General features: G+C 41.7%; 1 long non-coding RNA gene across 1 annotated transcript; it reads left to right on the top strand.

Moving 5' to 3' along the window:
* Positions 1-5,547: 5,547 nt before the first annotated feature.
* On the top strand, positions 5,548-6,528 carry LOC130531848 (uncharacterized). The gene is made up of 2 exons (XR_008952214.1): positions 5,548-6,098; positions 6,182-6,528. It is a non-coding gene; the product is annotated as an uncharacterized LOC130531848 (long non-coding RNA).
* The last annotated feature ends 6,579 nt before the right edge of the window (positions 6,529-13,107 follow it).

Raw genomic sequence — 13,107 nt, 5'->3', positions numbered from 1 at the left:
ATAGTCCAGCCTGGAAGTAACAAATGCATGGACTAATTTTTCAGCATCATGCTGCATCAGTAGCTTCCTGATCTTTGTGATGTTCCTCAAGTGAAAAAGGCACTTGTAGAGACTGTTTTAATGTGTGAGTTGAAGGAGAGATTTTGGTCAAAAATTACTCCTAGATTCCTCACAGAGAGACTAGATGTTAATGAGATGGTATCTAGAGTGATCATGTGATCTAATCTATCCCTGAGAGGTTCAGGACCAAACACCATGACCTCAGTTTTTCCTGAGTTAAGGAGGACGAAATTTGAAGACATCAAGGACTTTATGTCTTTAAGACAGGTCTGAAGCTTCACTAACTTCTCTGTCTCCTCTGGTTTCATGGATAAATAAAGCTGAGTGTCATCAGCATAACAATGAAAATTTATCCCATGCTGCCGAATAATGTTTCCTAAGGGAAGCATGTACAATGTGAAGAGGAATGGTGCAAGTACAGAACCTTGAGGAACTCCGTGGCTAACCCTACTGTATGAGGAGGGAACACCATGGACATGAGCAAACTGGTATCTATCAGATAAATATGACCTAAACCAGTCTAGTGCTGTCCCTTTATTCCCAATCATATGTTCCAGTCTATGTTACAGGATGCTGTGATCAACTGTATAAAAAGTAGCACTGAGGTCCAGCAGAACCAGCATAGAGACCAGTCCATGATCTGAAGCTATAAGAAGATCATTAGTAACTTTAATAAGTACTGTTTCTGTGCTGTGGTGAACTCTAATGCCTGACTGAAACATCTCAAACAGGCTGTTTCTCTGCAGGTGCTCCAGTAACTGAGTCACCACCACCTTCTCAAGAATTTTAGAGATAAAAGGAAGGTTGGATATCGGCCTATAGTTTGCTAACACATCAGGATCCAGTGATGGTTTTTTAAGCAACGGCTTAATCACTGCCACCTTGTAGGACTGGGGTACATAACCTGTCACCAAAGAACCATTGATCTGGTCCAGGATAGAACTGCCTATCAAGGGTAAAACATCCTTCAACAGGTGTGTTGGGATGGGATCTAAAAGACACATGGTGGTCTTGAATTTCTGAATTAGCGATGACGCCTCAGAAAAATATATAGGGCTGAAGGAGTTTAAGGGCTTGTTGGAGACCCTGTATGTTCCCACAGTCAGCACGTCTGGTGATGGTCCAGTTGTAAGGATGGCCTCGTTAGCTTTTTCTCTGATAGCTAGAACTTTATCAGTGAAGAAGCTCATGAAGTCTTCACCACTAAGGGAAGAAGGGATACGTGGATCTAAAACACTGTGACTCTCGGTTAATTTGGCCACAGTGCTGAAAAGAAACCTGGGGTTGTTCTTATTTTCCTCAATTAAAGAAGAAAAATAAGCTGTTCTAGCCTTGCGAAGGGCCTTTTTGTAAACTAATAGACTGTCTTTCCAGGCTAAATGGTAGCTATCTATTTTACAAGAATCCCACTTCCTTTCTAGTCTTGGCACTTTCTGCTTGAGGGTCCTGATATGTGAATTATACCAGGGGGCACACCTCCTCTGATTTTTGCTATTTTCTTTTTCAGGGGGGCAACAGAATCAAGCATGAGTCTCAGTGAGGTTGCTGCACCTTCAGCAATAGAGTCAGCCTCAGCAGGGCTAAGATTATCATGATTGATCTGTTGGGAAACACAGTGGTCCTGGGATTAGCACAGGGATCGCTTCCTTAAACTTAGCTACAGCATTATCTGAAAGACATCTGCTATAGTAAGACTGTTCTCTGAGCATAGACGAATCCTTAATCATAAATGTAAAAGTGATCAAAGAATGGTCTGACAGGACTGGGTTCTGAGGGAACACTGACACATGGTCTACCTTAACACCATAAGTCAGAACTAGATCTAGGGTGTGGTTGAAGCTATGAGTTGGTTGGTTTATCTGCTGGAGGAAACCAACTGAAAGGAACTCTGAATGTGGCCCAGCAGGGGGCCGATATACAGCTACAAACAGAAGTGGCTTTTCTGCCTTCCAGTTCAGAAAGGTGATGCCAAGATTCAGGCTTTCAAATGAACTGGAGCCATGTTTTGGTCTATGATTAATTAATAACTTGGAGTGATAGATTGCTGCCACTCCCCCTCCTCGACCAGTAACACGAGGAATGTGATAATTAAGATGGGTAGGAGGAGTAGATTAATTTAAGCTAACATACTCCTCCTCCTGAAGCCAGGTTTCAGTAAGACAAAATAGATCAATGTGATGATCCACTATCAGGTCGTGCACTAACAGGGATTTACACAAAAGAGATCTAATATTTAACAGTCCACATTTAATTGTGATGTTAGTTTCTCCAACTTGTGCTTTAGTATTAATTTTAATATGATTATGGTGATTGACCGCTCCCCTGCTCTGTGCTTGGTGAACTTTTAACCGTGGAACAGAGACTACCTCTATAGTGTTAAACATGTTATTGTTGGTGGATGAGGGTTCTATGAAAGCAGCAGAGAGGTGTGTAAGATTACAACTCTGCATCCTGGTCTGGACCCTGGTTTGTCAGGTCACTTTGGGTCTAATAAAATTAGCCAAATTACTAGAAATGAGAGAGGCACCATCTCGTGTGGGATGGACACGTCTCTCCTAATCAGACCAGGTTATCCCCAAAAAGTGCTCCAATTCTCTATAAAGGCCACCTGGTTTTCGGGGCACCACCGTGAAAGCCAGCGACGAAGCGATGACATGCGGCTAAACACCTCATCGTTGGCTAGATTGGGGAGGGGACCAGAGAATGCTATGGAATCCGACATCGTTTTTGTGTAGTTGCACACCGATTCTATGTTAATTTTGGTGACCTCTGACTGACGAAGTCGGGTGTCGTTGGCTCTGACGTGAATAATAACTTTACCAAATTTACGTTTACGTCTCGCCAGCAGACATAAATTTGCTTCTATGTCGCCCGCTCTGGCCCCCGGAATGCACTTAACTATGGTCGCTGGAGCCGGCTTCACGTAGCGCAAAACAGAATCGCCAATTACCAGGGTCCGTTTCTCAGCGGGTGTGTCGCCGAGTGGGGAAAAACGGTTAGCCACGGGAAGCAGTTGGTGGTGCACCGTGGGCCTTTGTTTTGGGCTACGCTTCCTGCAAACCGTCACCCAGCAGCCCTGGCTAGCTGGCTGCTCGGCTGCTGCTGAAGCTACGCTAGGCGGCTCTGCAGCAGCTTGCTTCTCCTGTCTACCTGATGCAACTCCAGCTAACTCCAAGCTACGGAACTGCGTCTCAAGCTCGCTAAGTCTCACCTCCATAGCTGTAAATAAACGACACTTTCTGCACCTATTCCCTTCACTAAAGGAGGCAGAGGAGTAAATAAACATTTCACACGCTGAACAGACAAAGACACCGGGTGAAACAGACGGTGAGGCCATGCTAATGCTAATAGTCAGCGAAGCCCTGTATTTGTTTAATATGGGTTGTTTCTCACTGTTGTTATCAGGTGACTAGAATGTCCCAAGTGTTCAAATTTTAAGTAAAGTGAATACAACACACCAAGTGTTCAATATTAAGTAAAGTGAATACAACACACGGTGCACAGTGCAACCAACGAACGATTGAGAAGACAGGAAGTGCCCAGAGGCAATACAAGCCTCGGAAATATACTGAACAACCAAATTTACTTCTGCAGTACTCGGATGAAGAACTTAATTCAATATATCGTTTTGGAACACAGGGTATTATTTATTTATGTGATGTTCTTCGCCCTCATCTTCAAAGACCAACAGTGAGGAGCCATGCCTTGACTGTGGAGGAACAGGTGTTGATTGCTCTTCGTTTTTTTGCAAGTGGATCGTTTTTTGAAGTTATTGCAGATAGCATTGGAGTCACAAAATCAACAGTGGGATGTGTGGTGCATTCTGTGGCAAGAGCTCTTTCAAGTTTATTAAATGAGTATGTGAAATTTCCTGAAAATGAAGAAGAAAATTTACAAAACAAAAAACAGGTATTTTCCATAGCAGGAATGCCAAACACTATTGGTGTGATAGACTGCACACATTTTCACATTCAAGACCCTCATGAAAGAGAGTGGGAATTTGTAAACAGGAAGGGGCGCCATAGTATAAATGTGCAGTTGATTGGGAATGCTGACCTCCGGATAATAAATTGTGTTGTACGATGGCCAGGGTCTGTACACGATTCTCAGATTTTAAGAGAAAGCCACATATACCACCGGTTTCAACAAAACACTCCAGATGGAATCATCCTTGGTGACAGTGGTTACCCTCTTCTTCGTTGGCTGATGACACCTTTTGCAACAGTCACAAGCAACTCGCAACAAAATTTCAACTATGCTCATACATCTATAAGGGGGACAATTGAGCGCATCAATGGTATACTTAAATGGAGATTTGCCTGCCTTAATTATATCCGTGTGGAGCCCAAAGAAGCCTGCAATATTATTTGTGCATGTATTGTGTTGCACAATATAGCACAAAAAAGAAGAGTGCCCATGGATGAGGACGACATTCCACTTCCAGAAGGTCTGATAGAGGCACCACAACCACATCAAACTGACGAACCAGCTGGGAGAGCAGTCAAAAGGGCCATGGTTAATTTGTATTTTTCATAAAGAATGGTACAATTTCAACATAATACAGTTTGATTTCATTTTGGAAAAAAACATGAGTAAAAAGTCATGATACCTATATTGTTTGATTTTGTTTTTTTAATAAAATATTCAGGATTGATTTGTTGAAAATTATATTGATTTATTGTGACATGAGTTACTATTTTAAAGTTATAACATTGACATCTAAGTAGATAGTGGTAAAATCTTTAAATAAAATGTGACTTTTAGTTTGACACATGGCGCTTTATTTTGTTTTTAAACACATCACTTCCTGTTTCCTGGCAATGATCCAGTGGGAGGGACAGATTTGGAAATCCCTATCCAGGTGGATCAGGATCATTTTGATCCTATCCTGCAAGGTTTTGAAAAACTGGGATAGATTATTATGACCAGGATAGGGGGATTTACAAATCCAGATCATTTTGATCGGGAGCCTGAGCACATCCCCAATAGAAGTTGCTTATACAAGAAAAAAAAGACATCTATCAAAAGCTAATGACAAGACAAAAGAGCAGGAAACATATGGAACAGGTGTGAGATGGCGCTAAGCTAGCTGAAAAATACATTGAGGTCTTACAGAAGTCCAGGCTTGCAGAAAATAGATACACAGCTGGAAAACAATTTAAGTTCTTACAGTAGTCAAGACCTGCAGAGAATAGATACACAGGCTTCAGACACTACACCTTCCTGAGTTATCAGAAGACATTTTGGAGAAGACCTTGTCATCGAGACAACTGATAATTTCAAGTTTCCGGAAGCAAGTGATTTGGTTTTGTTTTTGAGGCCTATTAAGGCCAGAACACTGCTTGCTGCTGAAAGTAGCAGTACATCTAGTTCTCTCACCAGTAGTATCAGTCAGCAGCTTTTTGTCATTAATGAAGCAACTTCTGGTTGGCTCAGCCATCAGGTGCTCCCCTCCTTATTTAAACCCCCCCAGGTTACCTGGTCAATCTCAGTGGCTCTGCTCTGACACTGCTCTTTGGTGCATTGCTGCCTGTTAGGAGCAGCAGACACACACAGGAATAGATTTGACCAAAGTAAACTTTATTGAAAATGTGGCAGCAGAATCCCACAAAAGTTGAAAAACTCTTCATCTCAGCAGACAGGGTGGCACAAACAGACATCTGAATGAGCAATCACAACAGGTTGAACAATGAATTGCCAGAGATAGAAGCATAGACCAGCATTTTAAAACAGGAGGGTGGTGTAGCTGGTTATCTGGAGATGAGTTGCAGGTGTGTAGATCGCACGATGGGAGTGAACCAGGAAGCAGCCCCGCCCAGCCTGGAAACAGACAAAAAAGGGCACACTGCCTCTTGCTGCTCTGCTGCTCCATGCTACTTTGTGCTGCTATTTGGAGCTCCATCCATCTCCTCCCCAGCATCCTCCTGTGGACTCTCTTTCTATGGTGGAGCTCTGATATTTATTCCCTGTAATGTCTAAGCAGACTATTATCGGGGAATTGATGCGTTGAGACAGAGGCTGATGTCAAACCTGTTTCAGTGAGGATGTTATTTAGGTTTGAAAATAATTGTGCTCAATAAAGAAATTAAGTGTGAATGATTTGTTTTTCTCCTGTTTACAGAGAGGATTTTTCTCCAACACAGAGGGCACAAAAGTGGAGCAGAGCAGCTTTTCCCATCTCCTCTTGAATCCTCACCTGGATCCTGGAGGTTGCTTTGTTCACAAAGCTGTCTTTGGAAATGTTACTCTTGAAAATAGTTGAAGATTGGAAAGTTTGGTTGCAATTTCTTTTCACTGATTTCATTGAAGGCCCAAATGTTTGTTTTCCAAGAGGAAAAACAAGGAAAAGGAAATAATTTATTCCTTAGGTTTAAAATTCTAACAACAACTGTTAAACTGCACGAGAGACAACTGTTAAAAATTGCAATGTTTTTGCAGACATTTTTTAAATAAAATCTTGAAAAGTTGGTCGTGCATTTGTTTGGTTTCTGTAATGTACAAAGTTCCAATTGCTGCCGAACATAGGTTACATTTCTGTTAAAAGTCCAACACAAAAAGAAATAACTTTTCTTTCGTTCTTTCGGTGCATGCATTTCTTTAACTTTCAGCAATAAATGCAATGAAATTTTAAAAGTTGTGTCATGGTTTGTGCTCGTGAGGCTTGGAGTTTCTCCCTGTGTTTGTGTGTCTATAGGGCTTTATTATCTAGCATATATTATTTAGCATTACATTGCTTCACTGGAAATTCTGGGCTCTGAAGCTTCAACATTTTATGTTTTGTGGAGAGCAGTGGAAATATCAAAACTAGCTCCATATATTTGGCCTTTTAAAGTGAATGTCAATGTTCATCACGTAGATCTTAAAACGTCCATAATTATCATATATCTGGCGACAAACGCTGAATGTGTTCTTTACCTCATGAACATGAGTGGCCCCAGAACAGTTGAGCTGTGGGTGGGGCAGGACAGCCCTGTTCTGTTTCATTCCAATGTGGTTCGTCTCCCTCTAGTGGTAATAGTGAAATATGGCCCTTGATCTTGTCTCACAGAAGGGAAAAATCACTGTTAAATCAGCACACAGACAATAAAGTGCAGACATAAAAGTGTATATATTAAAAAAACAGACAGAATCTGTTAATATAGAAAAATAGAAAGATATAACTATTATCTAAAAAACATCAAGTAAAATTTTACAACAGGCTATATACACAACAGCCAATGAACAAATAGAACATAAATTTATAAAAATAAATCTTTTATGAAAGCCAGATAGAGAGGTTATGCACCTTCATCATCAAACCATGACAGCACTTCTGTTGAATTATTCACTGAAATGGCAAAGTTGTCTTCTCCAGTGGGCACAGTCATTTCAGCCAAAGGGACAGCTTGTGAACAGGCAATGCTCTTATGGGGCTCTTATGCTCTTGGACCCGTGGGCCATTTCTACCAAATTTACAAAGATGTATGAGATGCAGTGGCCGTAGTCCATCCCCCTTAAACAACAATGAGAGGCAATTTCCAATGACATTATGGGGGAAAACCTCCTGAAAGGGCCCTATGTCATCAAGAGCCCACCTCACACCAACATGTATGATGCTAACATAACACATTGAAAATATAGATTTTAAAATAAAAATAAGGTTAGGTAAATAGGAACATACATTTTATGTACAGCACACTATACTTGATCTGCAGCATACCAAACGCTGTGGCGGGGCTAACTTATCAGGAGGTCTACAGTATGTTTGCAGAGGTGAGTCCACTTTTGACCCACATAAAATCACTATAATGTGGTTGGATGGTTATAGGATTGATTATGTGAAGTATCTGAGTGAGAATTTGATGAGGTTCCACTTACAGGTTTCTGACAGGCTCTCAAAACCATCTAAGAAGCCTATTCATCTGTTTCAGTGTGGTGATTATGTACTAATTTAATCCTTGGAAAATCATTCTATTTCTCTGAGGTGGAAAGGTCCATGCCACATGCTATTGGTCACCAGGACGGCTGTAAAGGTTGAAAGCAAAGGAGAATGGATTCACGCAATGCGGTGCCGACTGGCCCCTGGTGGCAGGAAGGAGCCAAAGGGGACGTAACATGGTTTCTACTCCTTCTCCTGCTGGGCTGCTCAATGTGATCTGGCATCACTGGGGACAACATCACCAAGGTTGGCAGCCAAAACAAATACAAAGAGAAAGAGAAATATCCTTTTTTTGTCTAGATGATTGCCACATTTCATACTCTGACTGTTTCTGATGGTATACTGGCATTTTAACTCCAGCCTAGCCCAGGATAATAGTTTTAGAGAGGTTTTATGCCTCTGGTCTGGGTTTCAAAAGCAAAAATCTGATTTTGAAAAATCTTATGTTACTAATTCTGTAGTTCCAGTTATTATCATAGACAGACAAATTATCATACTTAAGGGGTCATCTAATCATTAGTTAACATCTTAGCTATGCTGCTATAGGCCAAGGCTGCCGGGGCCCAGAAACATGATCACCTGACAGGCCTCTGTCAGAGATAGGGTGAGAAGCTCGGACATCCGGGAGGGGCTCGGAGTAGAACCACTGCTCCTCCACATCGAGAGGAGTCAGTTGGGGTGGCTCGGGCATCTGGCTAGGATACCTTCCGGACGCCTCCCTTTAGAGGTGTTCCGGACATGTCCCACCGGGAGGCGGCCTCGTGGCTGGCCCAGGACTAGGTGGAGAGATTAAGATTAAGATGTACTTTATTCATCCCCGTGGGGAAATTGAATTGTAGTAGCAACCTATACAAAGTATAGAAACAGAATAAATAAATACAGATAAGATTAGAACGTTATAAGCATATATACAGCATATATTATAGGCATATATATATAATATATACATAATCTAATATATACATATTATAAGCATTATAAGCATATATACATAAATATAGAACAAAATAGAAATAAAATTACAACATAAACATTACACAATTATTGTTATTGGCTGGGTTAGGATGAGTTATACAGTCTGATGGCGGACGGAAGGAATGACTTCCTGTACCGTTCCTTAGAGCAGCGAGGCTCCAGGAGTCTGTTGCTGAAGCTGCTTCTCAGTTTGTCCATTGTGTTATGGAGGGGGTGGGAGGGATTGTCCATGATTGTCCGCATTTTCAACACCATCCTGTCCCTCACCACCTCGTTTGCCAGTCTACAGCCAACAACAGACCCTGCCTTTTTAATGAGTTTGTTAAGTCTGTTGGCATCCTTAGCTTTAATGCCTGCACCCCAGCACACTGCAGCAAAGAAGATGGTGCTAGCCAGGCTGACAGACTGGTAGAACATGTAGAGCATCCTGCTGCAAACACTGAAGGACCTGAGTCTCCTGAGGAAATAGAGTCTGCTCATGGCCTTCTTGTAAACAGCATCGGTGTTTGTGGACCACTCCAGTTTATTGTCCAGCTGGACACCCAGGAACCTGTAGGATGAGACTATTTCCACATCCTTCCCACTAATGCAGACTGGGGAGGGAGGGGACTTGCTTTTTCTGAAATCCACCACCATCTCGTCACGTTGAGCTGCAGAAGGTTCTCCCTGCTCCACCTGACAAAACTCTCCACAAGGTCCCTGTATTCATCCTCCTGTCCATTCCCCACACACCCGACTATGACTGTGTCATCCGAGTACTTCTGGAGATGACATGTCTCAGAGTGATTAAAGAGATTACATCTCTCGCCTGGCTTGGGAGCGGCTGGGGGTTCCTCCGGAAGAGCTGATGGAAGTGGCCGGGGAGAGGGCTGTCTGGGCATCCCTCCTGAAGCTGCTGCCCTCGCGACCCGGATCTGGATAAGCGGCAGAAAACAAAATGAAACGAAACCATATCTGGGTATGATGTCTTCGCAGAGCGCTTTAGCAACTGTTAAAGCATCTGTTTTTGTTGGAAATAGTTCTATCCATTTTGGAAATGGACTATTATGACCAGACGGTATTTTTTCCTTCACTTTTATTTAATTCTATGAAGTCCATATGTATAGTTTGGAATGGATATTGGGGAGCAGGAAATTTTCCTCTTCTTGGTCTCAGATTTCCTTGTGAATTGTGTCTTGCACATGTCAGACATGTTCTACAAATTTTTTTTGAATAAGAATTAAATCCATAGGCTGTATAGTGCTGCTGTATCTGTCGTACCATCCCTCCTGTTACACCATGGCTCAATATTTCTCTTTCTTCTTCTTTTTGTCTATACTTAATGCCTCAATTTTCAGGTTTGTCTGTAACTCCAGAATATCTGTAGAGCAGAGTTTGCCTGAAAAATTGAACTTTGTTCTCCACCTTTCCTGACTTATTTTCCCCGAACCTTCTGCATATCCTTCCATGAACTTTTCATCTCCCTCAAGTTCGATATCCTTTTTCTGGAACAGCAGCATTTTGTACTATGTGGTCTCACAGAAAAGTTCTCTGGCACACAGTCAAAGGGAGGACACTAACACGGCCTTCTACTGTGCAATATCTGCACAGCCGTGTTAGTTTTAAGGGATGAAACCCGTCTTTTGTCCCCTGATCACCAGTACTTTGTTTTCTTATGAGCAAAATGATAAACACAGGACTAGCAGAGTTCTTCAATCAACTCTCTAATGTCTTAGTCCTCCACCTGTATTTTTGAACTGTGTTGTCCCTCTTCTCTTTTTAATGCTGTTTGCAACCAAAACCCGGTATCCTCATAACTGCATTTTTTCATCTTTTTCGGATTATTTTTAGTTTGCTGTTTTATTTTATCTTGTAGGACTGTTATTTGTTGCGAGTTTAGCTGTCCTTTGAATCCATAATCAGTTATCCACTTACCTAGATTAGCGAGTTTCTTTGGATTTTGTTCATCGATGAATTTCCAGTCCTTACACCGCAATTCATCTCTGGGACTTAGTTTGCTGTTACTTGTCCCCATTTTTGGAGGATTAGGTTTTAACTTCAGCTCTTCTTTTCTCTCTGTTATTATTTTTATTATTTTATGAGTTAACCTTATCCTAATTTACAGTTTTCCCTTTTGTTTTTAATTAAGAATTTGGTCCAGTCTTGCACATAGGGTGTCCTAAAACTGGGATGTTGATCTCAGTGGGGTGATAATTAATTAACCGTTGTGGTACTTCTCACTTCAACTCTTTCGAGTGGAGAGTCTTGTGCATGCAGCCTGTGCATCCACAAGGGCCTTATCACTTACTGTCCCACTGCTTTGGTATAATTGAAAATACCTAGTGGTATTTAACAATCCTTTCACACTCACAATCACTCTTTTATATGATTTGTCATGACTTTAGTTTTCTTTTACATGCAGCCAGGACTCCCTCGCCCTGCCTTAGTACTGACCTTAGTACTCTTTATTTACCTGCCTTTGACTAGTATTCACAGGGTTTGTTTCTTATTGCGTTTTACAGAGGATTTTGGGGTTCCTCTCTCCCAAAACACTGCCTTAGTGTTTAACGCAATTTTACATTAAGTCCCCAACAATCATCACACACTCTTTTGAATTCAAAACATGCTCACCACTGTTGCCTTTCCTCCTGGATTTCTGTCAACTGTCAGGATCCAAGCAGGGAGCTGAAGCCCAGTCCCGAAAAGGGTATCTTAGGTCACACCTAGGCGGCCTGCTGTGGCCACGGTCTTTCCTGAGGTTCAGCCTCACCCACTGGACCCCTCAGGTATGTTGGAATCCAGCTCGAAGGACCAAGATGTTAGGTTCGAACGACCTAAAACATGAGAGAATCAAAGACAACAGCTTTAAGTTTTACTTGCAGCATGGAGGACGGAGAGATGTGCTCAGTTACAGATCTCCAACAAGTCCTGAGACACATCTTCCACCGTCCCTCTTTTATTGAGATTAGGAGGTCCCTAGTTACACAGAATTCAAATGTGCCTAAAGGGAGAGGGAAACACAAGATAGCAGGTCCCATACAAAACAAAGAAGGTAAACCATAATGGTGAGTATATGAGTAGATCTTCACTGATTAACTAGCTTGGCTCGCAGACAGCACATTCTTCCGTAATTGCTATGAACAGACACATCAAAGAAGGAACCCTCCTGCTTCTCGGTGTCTTCCCATGTTGTTCTCTGCAGCGCTGTCTCCAGTTAATGTCACTCCCTAATACTCCTTACAGCAGCTGCATTCCGGTCATCCTTGAACAGAGGGATGCGAGCTCATACATCAAGCATCATGAACATTAAGCATTAACAAATAATAAGAAACATTAAGTAATGAGAAACAATATAACAAGAATAAAGAATATAACAAGGTAAAAGCAAATAAGAGATAACTTTATTATAATGATTCTAATGAGTCACCACCACCTTCTCAAGAATTTTAGAGATAAAAGGAAGGTTGGATATATGCCTAAAATTTGCGAATACATCAGGATCCAGTGATTTTTTTTTTAAAGCAACGGCTTAATCACTGCCACCTTGTAGGACCGGGGTACATAACCTGCACTAAAGAACAATACAATTGATTTGGTCAAGGATAGAACTGCCTACCATTGGTAAAACATCCTTCAACAGGTGTGTTGGGATGGGATCTCAGAGACACGTGGTGGACTTGGATTTCTGAATTAGCAAAGACGCCTCATAAAAATATCTAGGGGTGAAGGACTTTAAGGGCTCGTTAGAGACCCTGTATGTTCCCACAGTCAGCACATCTGGTGATGGTCCAGCAGCTGCTGGGATTGCTTGGTTAGCTTTTTCTCTGATAGCTAGAACTTTATCAGTGAAGAAGCTCATGAAGTCTTCACCACTAAGGGAGGAAGGGAGGCGTAGATCTAAAACACTGTGACTCTTGGTCAATTTGACCACAGTGCTGAAAAGAAACCTGGGATTATTCTGATTTTCTTCAATTAAAGAAGAAAAATAAGATGTTCTAGCTTGAAGGAGGGCCTTTTTTATAAACTACCAGACAAGTCTTTCCAGGCTAAATGGTAGCTATATATTTTACAAGTATACCACTTCCTTTCTATTCTTTGCACTTTCTCCTTGAAGGTCCTAATGTGTGAATTATACCAGGGGGCAACCTCCTCTGATTTACTATTTTCTTTTTCAG

The sequence above is a fragment of the Takifugu flavidus genome, chromosome 9 (genome assembly GCF_003711565.1).
Source record: "Takifugu flavidus isolate HTHZ2018 chromosome 9, ASM371156v2, whole genome shotgun sequence".
Classification (NCBI taxonomy): domain Eukaryota; kingdom Metazoa; phylum Chordata; class Actinopteri; order Tetraodontiformes; family Tetraodontidae; genus Takifugu; species Takifugu flavidus.
This window is presented reverse-complemented; position numbering and strand designations above follow the sequence as displayed.